This window comes from Panthera uncia, chromosome C2, assembly GCF_023721935.1.
Source record: "Panthera uncia isolate 11264 chromosome C2, Puncia_PCG_1.0, whole genome shotgun sequence".
NCBI classification, from domain to species: Eukaryota; Metazoa; Chordata; class Mammalia; order Carnivora; family Felidae; genus Panthera; species Panthera uncia.
In genome coordinates this window covers 97,981,885-97,994,982 of record NC_064810.1, presented here as the reverse complement: position 1 = coordinate 97,994,982, position 13,098 = coordinate 97,981,885, and the positions used below count along the sequence as shown (strand labels likewise).

General features: G+C 36.5%; 1 pseudogene; it reads left to right on the top strand.

Annotated features, from left to right (window-relative positions):
- The first annotated feature begins 274 nt into the window (after positions 1 to 274).
- Positions 275 to 854, top strand: LOC125921615 (phosphatidylethanolamine-binding protein 1-like; annotated as a pseudogene).
- Positions 855 to 13,098: the final 12,244 nt, after the last annotated feature.

Sequence of the window (13,098 nt, the reverse complement as noted above, 5' to 3'; positions counted from 1 at the left end):
TAAGAATTTTCAAAAAAATTCCTATAAGAATTTTCAGTTTTAAAAATTCCTATTAATTCCTAACTAATAGAAAGTGTATAGAGGCAAAGACATGAATACAGTAGGAAGTTACCACATAGGTTTGTAAGACACAATGAGGACTTAAATTAAGCCAATGAAGTGAAAATAACAAAAAGGGGTTGAAACACTTTGTGGACCACTCGGAGTCGGTGCTGCAGGCTGGTACCTTGCCTCCCAAGACTCTTCCCAGCTGTCTGCCCAACCCGGCCCCGTGATGCCCATAGACCTCAGCAAATGGTCCAGGACTGAGCTTATAGGAAGTGGATGAGCAGCCACAGCATCTGCTGCAGGTCAAATATGCCAGGGTGGAGGTTAACAGCTGGCCAAATTGCTGACACCCACCCAGGATAAGAACAGACCCACCAGGACTTCATGGGGTGGTCTTGAGCCACATAAACCTTACACCTTGGTCATGACAGATCCAGATGCTCCCAGATGGAAGGACCCCAAGTACAGGGAATGGCACCATTTTCTGGTGGTCAGAGTGAGGGGCAATGACATCAGCAGTGGCATAGTCCTCTCTGATTATGTCGACTCTGCGCCTCCCAACGGCACAGCCTTCAGTTGCTATATCTGGCTGGTTTACCAGCAGAATGGGTCACAGAAGGATGATGAGCCCATTCTCAGCAACTGATCTGGAGACCACCATGGCAAATTCAAAGTATGAGCGCGGGCACCTGGTGGCTGGCACGTGCTACCAGGGTGAATGAGATGACTGTGTGCCCAAACTCTATGAGCAGCTATCTAGGAAGCAGAGGCATGCTAGGAGACAGAAATCGTCCCTGAGGTGTTGAGCAGTGTTCTCAAGTTCAGTGATGCATGTAGATTTCTCTGCTTCCCAGCTTCCCATTCTCACAGGTGAGGCCTGAGCCATCAGGTAGTGGTTTAGAGTGACTTTTCCTTCTGCCTAACCATAATAATTCTAGAGGTTCACACCCAGGTTTATGTTTTGAACAAATTTGAACTGTATTTTGGGGAATATTTTGGTACTAGGTTGGGGTCATCAAATTGTGAATATAAGAATAGCAATCCAGGGGCGCCTGGATGGCCCAGTAGGTTAAGTGTCTGACTTCGGCTCAGGTCATGATCTTGTGTTTTGTGAGTTTGAGCCCTGTGTCGGTCTCTGTGCTGATAGCTCAGAGCCTGGAGCCTGCTTCAGATTCTGTGTCTCCCTCTCTCTCTGCCCCTTCCCTGCTCATGCTCTGTCTCTGTCTCAAAAATAAATAAAAACATTAAAAAAATTAAAAAAAAAAAAAGAATAGCAATCCAGAATTTAAAGAAGAAAAAATGACCAGGTCTATAGTAACAGAGCAGAGCATCAAAGAATCCTTAAGAAAGGTTTGAAAGAGAGAGAGAGAGAGAGAGAGAGAGAGATTTGTTGCCTCTGCCTTTGTGAGCCTGAGTCCAGAATTATGCATGATGGCACTTTTGGGAGTGTTTTCACTGCTATGTCCCTCACCAGGATAGCCAGAGACTGGTGTGGCCACTAACTCCCAAAGTGATACATCCTCAGACTCCTTACTAGGGGTCAGTGCCCCGCTCTGGCTCTTTGAAAGAGCAATACTGGGAAAAGCTATAGGGAGAATCGCTTTGTGGTTAAGGCAAGGCCATACAAATGAGCTTCAGTGCTGGGTGAGAGGTTGTCAGAAATCCTCAAGTCTGCACCTGTTAAACTGTTCACTCCCCGTCTGTATAAGAAACCCTGATCTGGAGTTGCGGAACGTTGTGTTAATTCTGCTGTTTGCTTACAGTTGAATAAAAATAAAATCATTGTGTGGGTAAAAAAAAGACAGAAAATGTGAAAAATTGGTAGGATATGGTAATTTTTTGCATGCGAGGTCAGGACTGTGAGAGAGAAGGAAGATCTGCCAGGTCCTATGATTTCACTTTTGAATAGGAAGACTGCATAATTTTTTTTTATCCAAATCCTAAAACTTACGAAAATAAAGAAGGTTCTAAAATAATCAAACCTTTATAATGTTGACTTTTATATCTTAATGAATTTGTTGCTATTGTATTAGTGAATACATACTTTTATTCAAAACTATTCTTACAAATAAAATTACTTGTACAAGTAAAAGTGCATACCTGTATATATCAAAACAAAGCAAAATATTGAAAAATTACATAAATAGAATTACTGTATTTGACTTATATTGATATACTTTAATAAGTTTCTTAGCCATATCTGTGTCTCAAACTATGTCGTTGTAGAATGATTTTTTTAATGTGTTCAGATAATTTTTTAAAATAAAATTCCTTGCAGTCTTTCTCAGAATTGTATTTTATGGTTAATAAATTTGAAGTAATGGGCTGCTTCTGTTGTTAAAGTTCCATAGGCCAGAAATATTTTTACTTGAGAAAAAATCATCTGTATTTTCCTAAGGTACCTGTAAACTCAGAGTTAATTCTGCTAAATAAAAAATATTCTTCATTTTACGTTTTTTATTGGAACACATAAAAATTTTAGCCCAAGTAGGGCACCTGGGTGGCTCAGTTAGTTAAGCTTCCAATTCTTGATTTTGGCTCAGGTCATGATCTCATGGTGTGTGATACAAAGCCCTGCACTGAGCTCTGTTCTGACAGCACAGAGCCTGCTTGGGATTCTCTCTCTCCCTCTCTCTGCCCCTCCCCAACTTGTGTATGAACTCTCTCTCTCTCTCTCTCTCTCAAAATAAAGTATTTTTACCAGCCCTGTTTTTTTCCTTTATTCAAAGTAACATTTTTCAACAAGTATTTTTGTATAACAAAATTCATCAAATATATGTCTCTATGATTTTTTTCAATATCTTGTCAAACTTGGATGCTCCAGTAAACAAAAGCTGTCTCAATTTCTTTCTATTCTATCACAGAATATTAATTTATTAAGATTAAAAAAGGAGAACTTTTAAAGTCTTTCTCAGAACCCAAGTTATTCTGCAGCTCAAGTGTAGATTTTCAAAAATAAGTTATGTACCCTTTTTGAGCTCTCATCATCTGATTTTCTAGATGTTTTTTGTTTGTTTCTGTCAGAAAAAAAATATTCTTTCTATCTCCAATTTTGTTTCAATTTCCTGAAAGTGTTAAACTTGACATTTTTAAAAAAGATTTCCAGCAAAAGAGTTTGAAAAAAAAAAGTAAACCAAAATTTAGAAAACTCTTTTACAAAATAGTTCAATACCATTGTAAGACACTTAGATTGTTTTATAAGGTTGTTTTAAAGGCTAAAACATTTCTACAAATTTATTGATGGTGGGGAAGAAAGAAAGTGTGAAAGTCTCTTTTGTAAGTGTGTTTTTGTTTTGTTTTTAAATTTTTTTAGCATTCATTCTTGAGAGTGAAAGAGACAGACCATGCGCGGGGGAGGGGCAGAGAGAGAGGGAGACAGAATCAGAAGCAGGCTCCAGGCTCCAAGCTGTAAGCACAGGGCCTGATGCGGGGCTCGAACTCACGGGCTGCGAGATCATGACCTGAGCCGGAGTTGGACGCTCAACCGACTGAGCCACCCAGGCACCCCTTGTAAGTGTGTTTTTGTATGTACAGCTGCTGTAGTTTACAGCTTGATACGTTAGACTGGCAATATACTACAAATTGTTGGAGATAATTATTAAGTTTGTGTGTATACAACAAATTCCAAATATATTCACTCTCCATACATTTCTTAATTCAAAAAAGAATATTACCTTTACTATGACTTTATGATCTACAAATGTTTATATTTTTATTCACCTAAAGCTTATCATTTTAACCTTCAAGGTTGAAGTTTTAAGTATTTTAGAATTTTAGTCACAATAATCTCAGGTGTTTCACCATAGAATAATTACCTTCCAAAAGCTTTAGAGTCCATTGATTAAATAAAACTATAACTATTATTGGCATTGAAATTTCTATTTGAAATAACTTAAAGTCAATTTAAACCATGTATCATTTAACCCTTTGCAAAGCTTTTCTTTGGAAAATAGAGCCAACCTATGAATAGTTGTTACTATATTGTTGTGTGTGCTTAAGAAAACTTGAGATTGAGGGGCGTTGAGCATGGAGCCTGTTTAAGATTTTCTCTCTCTCCCTCTGCCCCTCTCCTCCACTTGTATTCTCTTTCTCTTTCTCTCCAAAATTAAAAAAAAAAATGAGAGTGAAAAAGTGAAATTAATTTAGAATAGTCATAGAATCTTTTTTAAAAAAAAGTTTTAATGTTTATTTATTTTTGAGAGAGAGAGAATGTGAGTGGGTTAGGGGCAGAGAGAGAGGGAGACACAGAATCCGAAGCAGGCTCCAGGCTCTGAGCTGTTTAGCACAGAGCCCAACGTGGGGATCAAACCCACGAGCTGTGAGATCATGACCTGAGCCAAAGACCGACACTTAACCGACTGAGCCACCCAGGCGCCCCTAGAATAGTCATATAATCTAAATGAAAAGCTACATTTCACAGAGTGATATATAAACCCACTTTGCATATTAATTAAATCAAGATCTATTGGCATGGTTTTCTTTTTAAAATTTTAAACTAAATGCTACTGTTTCCCCTTAAGATTTGGTTTTCATGTGGTCTGTGATATTATGGCCCCACATGTGGTAGATGATTAAAGTCACAAATATTCTGTGCAACTCAGAGCAACCTTTAGTAGTAGATTTTATATTAAACATCTATTTCTTATAGTTTAAATGTTTTGGTTCTTAAAAGAGTTTATTGCAAAATGAAAGTTCCAGCAATCAGTGAAAAATTAGTTATAAATATTCAGCATAAAACATAAGCTACCCTAGAGATGGGAGACCGGTCCATTAGCTGATCTAAGAAAGGATCAGAGGATCTAGGAAAGAGATAGTTTTTAGTTACAATGATGAATTCAGGTTGGGCATCACTAGTTGTTGATAACTGTGGTACACACAGTTGGTGATGCCCACGAAATATTTGGTAATATTGCTTTGGAGTACAGGAGAGTGGTGAAAGACAGAAATACAAATTTGGAAGTTTTCAGCATATGGGTAGTAGTTGAAACCATGTGAGATAAAAGTAAGACATTTTCAGCACTGATACTTGTTGAGGAGTTTCTGGGAATAGGACCAAAGGTCTTTGGACGTTGACAACAAAGGGGAGAGTATAATGTTATTACTTTACTCTAAATGACTTGTGTATTAGTTTCTTGTAGCTGCTGTGGCAAATTACCACCAACTTTTAAAGCAACAGAAATGTATTCCTTCACAGTTCTGGATGCCAGAAGTCCACAATAAGTATCACTGAGCCTGAATCAAGATATTTGCATGGCCACATTCCCTCTGGAGGCCCTAGGGGACAATTTGATTTTGGCCTTTTTCAGCTTCTGGGAGCTGTTGACATTGCTTGGCATGTGGCCACATTACCCCAATCACTGCTTCTGTCATCGTATTCTCTTTCTTCCTCAGTGGTGAAATCTCCCTTTGCTTTCCTCATAAAAATAAATAGGATAAATATGATTACAGTTAAAACCCCTTCTGATAACGCAGGATAATCTCTCCATCTCAATATCTTCAATTTAATCACACCTCCATCTCATTATCTTTACTTTAATCATATCTAGGAAGTCCTTTTTGCCTTAAAAGGTAACATTCATAGGTTCCAAGGATTGGGATGTGGATATCTTTGCAGATAGGAGGCTAATATTAGCCTACCACAGCTTGTATCTATCTGATCAACATTGCCCTTGAACATGGAAGACTTGGTACAAAAAAAGTAGTCTCATAATGTCTCATAATTTTTGATTGATTGAAATGACATCTTGGATATATTCTATTAAATATGTTATTAAAAGAATATTATATAAAACATTTTTTCAATATAGCTACTAGAAAATTTTAAATTGCAGGGTCCCTGGATGTCTCAGTCAGTTGCATGTCTGACTCTTGATTTCAGCTGAGGTCATGATCCTAAAGTCACAGGATCAAGCCCTGCATTGGACTCTGCACTGAGTGTGGAGCCTGCTTAAGATATTATCTCTCCCCAACACCTGCTTGTTCATGCTCTCTCTCTTTCTAAGAAAAAGAAAAGAAAAGAAAATTTTAAATTGCATATGAAGTTAGCATTGCATTTCTATTAGCACTGGTGTAGAGTGTGTATGTGTTTAAATCTCTTCATCTTATAGAGAAATTGCTGTTTCCTTAAAAATAAATAGTTACAAATCTTGAAAGCTGCACATTAAGTTAATTAAATGCTGAATTTTAATGGTGCCTGGGTGGCTTAGTAGGTTGAGTGTCTGACTTTGGCTCAGGTCGTGATCTTGCAGTTTGTGAGTTCAGGCCCTGCATTGGGCTCTGTGCTGACAGCTCAGAGCTGGGAGCCTGCTTCTGATTCTGTGTCTTCCTCTCTCTCGCTGCAGCTCCACTGCTCATGCTGCCTGTCTCTCTCTCTCTCTCTCAAAAAAAAAAAAATTAATGCTCAATTTTATTCTATAGATGCACTTTGCTATATTGTAATCCATATTCAAACTGTTTATTTGTTGCTTTTCTCCATTTTACAGCAAGAAACCGAAAGGCCACCATGTGAAATCATTGACCACTTGTGTTTCCTCCGCCTCCATTAACCCCTAATCCTAGGCACCTGGGAGCTAAAGAACACCATAAAGAGCCACAGGTTCTCACTCTCTCTGATGAAGCATCTCTGGAAGGAAGTCTCACATGGTGAGTGCAGACTGACAGTCTCTTAGAACTGAGAAGAAATAAGGTACTTCTTAGGAGTTTGAAACTTTTTTTAAAAAGAGCTGGTATTCTAAAGGGTGAAAGGTGGTGAAGAAATAAGGGTAAAATGTTTTTAGTGGGGATCCATCCAAGGGAAACTTATAGGAATTGAAGAGTCTTCCAGGAAAGGAGATTTGTGATTTGAGAGGTTCCTATATGTGGGACTGAGAAAAGAGGTGGAAAAGAGTGATCAGAAGAGGAAATCTAGGAGATCCTAAGCAGTGAAGATCTAGTGAGAGGGAGAAGAAAGAACACTACTATTTATCAAGCCTCTACTACATGTTGAGTACCTTCATATATGTTATCCAAAATATATTTATAATATTCATTTTTGCAGGCCAAAAATTCGAGGTACAGAAAGATGAAATGATTTTCCTAAGGTCACACAAGTAGTACATATCAAGGGCAAATTTAGGATCCATTGGTTAGTGGGTTGATATTCTTTAGAGTGTTAAAGGTGGATTAAAAGGTGAATCTGTTGGGGGTGACTGGGTGGCTCAGTCTGTTAAGCATCCGATTCTTGCTTTTGGCTCAGGTCATGATCTCATGGTTCATGGGATGTAGCCCCACATTGGGCTCTGCACTGACAGTGTGGAGCCTACTTGGGATTCTCTCTCTCCCTCACTCTCCATCCCTCTCCCACTCTCTCTCACTCTATCTCTCTAAATAAATAAATAAACAAACTTAAAAAAGGAAAAAAGTGAACCAGGGGCGCCTGGGTGGCTCAGTCGGTTGGGCATCCAACTTCAGTTTAGGTCATGATCTCGTGGATCGTGGGTTTGAGCCCCGCGTCAGGCTGTGTGCTGACAGCTCTGAGACTGAAGCCTGCTTCTGATTCTGTGTCTCCCTCTCTCTCTGCCCCTCCCCCATTCATTCTCTCTCTTTCTCTCTCTCTCTCTCTCTGAAAAATAAATAAAACATTCAAAAAAAGTAAACCAATGATAATGGAAAACATGGCCAGTGACTTGAGTAAATCTAGGAAATTTCAATGATAGGAATGAATCTATGTGTGATTGAAGTAGGCAAGAGGAAGAGGCAGGCCATGGAAGTATTTGTACTTGGAACTATTTGTGGCAGTTGTGAAAACACATCACATCCAAAGGGCTCAGAAGAAATGGGATATTGGTTAGATTTTTAGCTCGTTAAGTTTTTGTACTTGACCAGTTCCTCAGCATTGCCCTATATTTGTAATAAGCATAAACCTTTTGATTTTTATGTAAGTACACATAGGAAATATAAGCATATTCAACTTCAACATCCCACAGATCTCAAAGAAACATAGCAAAAAACGAGTTCGAGTTTTAGTTAGTTCATCTGTAAAAAATGAAGGCAGTAGAACTATTCTAGCTCATAATGATGTGATTTAAAGGTACCATGACATCACCTCAGCCTCCAGAATTCCCAAATCATGTATTCCCAACTTATGCTAGTCTCCTTAGAAATCATTTCATTTTAGGGGCGCCTGGGTGGCTCAGTCGGTTAAGCATCGGACTTCAGCTCAGGTCATGATCTTGTGGTTTGTGAGTTCAAGCCCCACGTCGGGCTCTGTGCTGACAGTTCGGAGCCTGGAGCCTACTTCAGATTCTGTGTCTCCCTCTCTCTCTCTGCCCCTCCCCTGTTCACACTCTGTCTCTCAATAATAAATAAACGTTAAAAAAAAAAAAAAGAAATCATTTCATTTTCATTTCACCCAGAACCATTAAGGACTCAATACCTTTTCTTCAAATATTGGCATTCCCCTCATTTCAGTGGACCCTTCCATCCAGGGGCTCTGAGATCTGTTATGTTATTGATGCCCTCCCCTGGCATACTACTGATCTCTAATCACTGAAGCATCCAATCTAAAGGCAGATGACAGAGCAGCTGCTGGAGATGAGGGGGGAGAAGATTCTACATGCTAACAAACTTGACTCACCATAAATTTACAGAAACCAGATAGAACTTTCATTCTTTCTCCTCTTTGGCAGCCTTCTTTTATTAATTGCTGAGTGTTTTCCCTGTTCTGATTTCTCAAAATCTTTATTTCTAGCTGTCAGTCTTGCATATCATTTAGCCAAAACAAGACACATGACTTAGGCTCTCTCATTTCACCTCCGTGTTTCAATGGATCACTCAACATACAGAACTTCTCATCCTTCCATGATGTCTGAGAAAAATAAAGCACTTGAAAGCAAGTATCTTTAACTAAGCTCTATTTCAGATTCCTTTTTGTTTTCTTAAAAAGGTGTTTCTCATTGTTTACTTTTCGTCTATTATTTTTAATTTCTTTTTTCTATTGATTCTCTTTTATGTCCTGATCAGTGGCTCACACTTTTTTTTTAAGTTTTGATAAATCAATAGAAGCTATTGATAATGAATATCATTATTATTTAAATTGACTTTTCTTGAATAATGTGATTAAATTTTTAAATATTCAGCAGTGATTTCATATTCTATCCAGTGAACTGTCTTTTGAATATCCGTGCCACTTTTTCTATTGATAAATTAATATAAATTTTGCAATGTTTTTTAAACTTTTTAATTAATTAATAGAAAGCATTTTTCTATCACATTCGTGACGAATATTTTTCAGTTTGTTGCATCTGACTAACATATAAGAATTGGTAGGAATTAAAAAAGTTTAATTTTATCTATCACACTGGTCATCATTTCTCTTTCTGATATCCTCAAATGCTTCTATACTTAGAATATCATTTGCTTTATATATTTCAATTAATACATGCTTCTATATTTGTATAATATATCTGTTTTTATTTTATTACTTTAAAGTTTTGAATTCATGTGCAATTATTTTACTCTTTATCATAATAATTTTGCAATTTATGGTAGGTCATCAAAATTGCAAATCATCTTTGACTTGTCCAGCTTAATTTATATTCCATGTCATTAACTTAGAAAGTATAGTTTTCCAAAATTAAATAAAATTTCACAGCCTTGCTGATTCATTTTATTAAACGACAAGCATAGTAAGGATAAGAATCATGTCATATTTGTTTCCTTAGTACATAGTATAATCCTTATGTATTATTTAATACTATGTATAATACATAATAGGCTTTTGATAAATGTTTACTGAATTCGATTACAAAATTGGGTTATCACACTATGTCAATGTCATGATAATTATTTTATTAATATAATGCTTTGCACAGTCTTCTTGAAACTATGCTTTTAAGCAAGACAACTTATATATTATTCAGTAGTCCTCATTCCTTACTTCTATATTCTTCCTTCTTTCTATGCTGCTTTAGATGATGTTGGCATAGTCTCTTCCCTGTTTCTCATTCTAGAATGCTGCTGCTTTGATAGTGTGTGTTAACCCAGTGTCTTTTCTTGTTTCTGACCACTTTCGATGATCACCTATGTTCAGTCCTTAGGACTCCCTGTATGCATGAGCTTTTCAATAGAACTGGCCTTATCCATTCAAAAATGTGGCAGTCTTCATTCAGCCAAAAGTCTCTACACTTTGGACTTTCTAATATCACCTGCAGTAAGAAGAACACAGAGACAAAATTGCTTGGCTAATTGCTTATTGACCATATATTTTATTTTGTGACAGTCCTTTCAAATAGTGCCAACTCTAGCAAAGACCAGGAGGGTCCAGAGATTTCTAATAGGAAATTATTAAGCAGATTGCATTTGCCAATAAATGGAACTCCATAGTTGATGTATAAACTTTCAAGAAAAATAATGAAAGAAAGAAAAGTGTTGGAAAGTGTTAGTGTTGGAAAACAGCTTCCTATGTAGTCAGATGATTAAACTTCTGAGAGGATATAGACTGAGTTCATAGTTTAAGACTTCCTGAAGCAGATATAGAGAATGGAGAGGAGGGACAGTCAGATGAATGCAAGGAACTAAACAAGGAAATAGTGTGAGGATCTCCATAGAATGAAATAAAGTAATAGTATTGCCTTCTATATTTTTTTATTTTTAGGAAATAGCCTTGAAGAAGGAAACGCATGTTGTTTTAAGACTAGTGAGAAGAAAAATAATGAGTCAGAGACTACAACTGTGTGGGTAAGCCATAAAGCAAAATTTGTAGAATAATCTGGAAGTTTGAGACTACACAGCTTTGCTTAAGGCTACCTCTATTTTTTTTTTCATCTAGGCACTAGGTAAATAAGAGTAATGTAGAAGTATTTTCTGTCTTTTATAACAACATAGATTCAACTTTTTATAGAAACTATATCATAACTTTTATAGAAACTATGACATATTTTTACTGTTTAATAAGAAAATTACAGACTTTCGATGTCCCTTTTGTTCATTAAAAATAATAATAGCCAACACTTGTTGAGCACTGACTGTTTGTCAGACACTATGCTAAGTTCCTAAATAAATCACATTTTATTTTATCTTCACAGATAAAATACAAGTGTAATACACATGAGATGATACAAGTGTAATATGCGTTTTACAGATTAGTACACAGAGACTTAACTGGTGAGGGTCATACAAATGTAAGTGCCAGAGGCAGGAACTGAACCTAGGAATTTGATCACAGAGCCGCTATAGAACAAAACCCTAATAGTAAGTCACATAAAATCCAATTTCCAATATTAGTAATATAAGTTACTGGTTATGTTAAGAATATTTGTATATGTGATCACTTCAGCTTTACAGACTTAATCTTTTATCCATGGATTTAATAGTTGTATTTACAGAATGTATTTTTGTTTGCCTTCGTAAGTGATATACTAATAACAATTTGCATTTTCATTGATGAGTCCGGGCTCTGACCAGCCAACTAAAATAATGGAAATGATGTAGTTCACTGGATTAAATCTAAATATGAAAGGTCATATCTTCTATCTAGATCTCATAAATAAATCCATAACTCCATGACTTTCGGTAGCCTTCTTTACTATAACTGCAGGAAGTAATAAGCAATGGGGATCTCTGTGAAGTATATTGAGTTAAGACTGAGACAGCTGTCTGCTCAGGTTTGCCTCAGTGGCAATACTCGATAATTCCAAAATTTAGAGTGGTGGATTATTGAAATATAATTCTACATTTAAAAAAACTCCTTTGCAAGTTTTGGGTGAGAAAAAGAGTATTGGAGAATAAGGAATATTATAAGGTGAGGCATGGGGATGACAAGTTTTTAACAGAGAGGGGCAGGAGATTTTATTGGGAAAGTAATTTTGCATATTGCTCCAGAGGAAATGCATGCAAAGAAAGTAGATAATGAAAAGATAGTTTTTGTTGGTTATTTTTGTTATACTAATTTTGATATGCCAGCTGGGAGTAACACGTGTTTCCATTAACCTCTGGTCCCTTGCTGCTGTTTGAAAACCCTCCAGATGGCCTTATGGTTAGAGAATGCTTGTGATCATCTGACATTGGGGAAAAAGGGCCTTTGTAGTCCCTTTGAGGATATTGTTCAATTTGAAAACAAACCCTAAGAAAACCTTACTTGATTCTTTCCACTTCTTTTTATTTTGGTACAATGCATATAACATAAAACTTGTCATCTTAATTATTCTTAACTGTACAGTTCAGAGGTATTAAATACACTTGTAATATTGTGTAAGCATCACCACCATCCAATCCATCTACATAACTGTTTTCATCTTGAAAAACTAAAACTCTATACTCATTTCCTCATTCCTCCTCCTAGCCCCTCGTAACCACCATGTTACTTTCTATGATTCTGCATACTTCAGACACTTTATATAAGTAGAATCATGCAGTGTTTATCTTTTTATGACTGGCTTATTTCACAATCATAATGTCCTCAAGTTTCATCTATGCTATAGCTTATTTCAGAATATCCTTTCTTTCTAAAGCTAAATGATATTCATTCTATGTATATACCACCTTTGCTTATCTATTCATATGTCAATGGGCACTTGGGTTGCTTCCACATTTTAGCTATTATGAATAATGCTGCCATAAATATGACCACCAATATCTCTTTAAGACCGTGCTTTCAATTCTTCTAGGTAGGTAACCAAAAGTGGAATTGTTGAATCATATAAATAGTTCTATTTTTAATTTTTTGAGGAACCACCATTCTGTTTTCCACAGTGGCTTGACTATTTCACATTCCAACCAACAGTGCACAGAGGTTCCAAATTTACATCATTACCAGTACATCTTTTCTTTCTCTTTTCTTTTTTCTTTTCTTTGCTTTTCTTTCCTTTTCTTTTTTCTTTCTTTTCTTTTCCCTTTCTCTTCTCTTCTCTTCTCTTCCTTTTCTTTTCTTTTCTCATCCCTTCCTTCTCTTCTCTTTTCTCCCTTCATTCCTTCCTTCCTTCTTCTCTTTCTTTCTTTCTTTTTTCTTTCTTTCTCCCTTCCTCCTTTTCTTTCTTTCTTTCTTTCTTTCTTTCTTTCTTTCTTTCTTTCTTT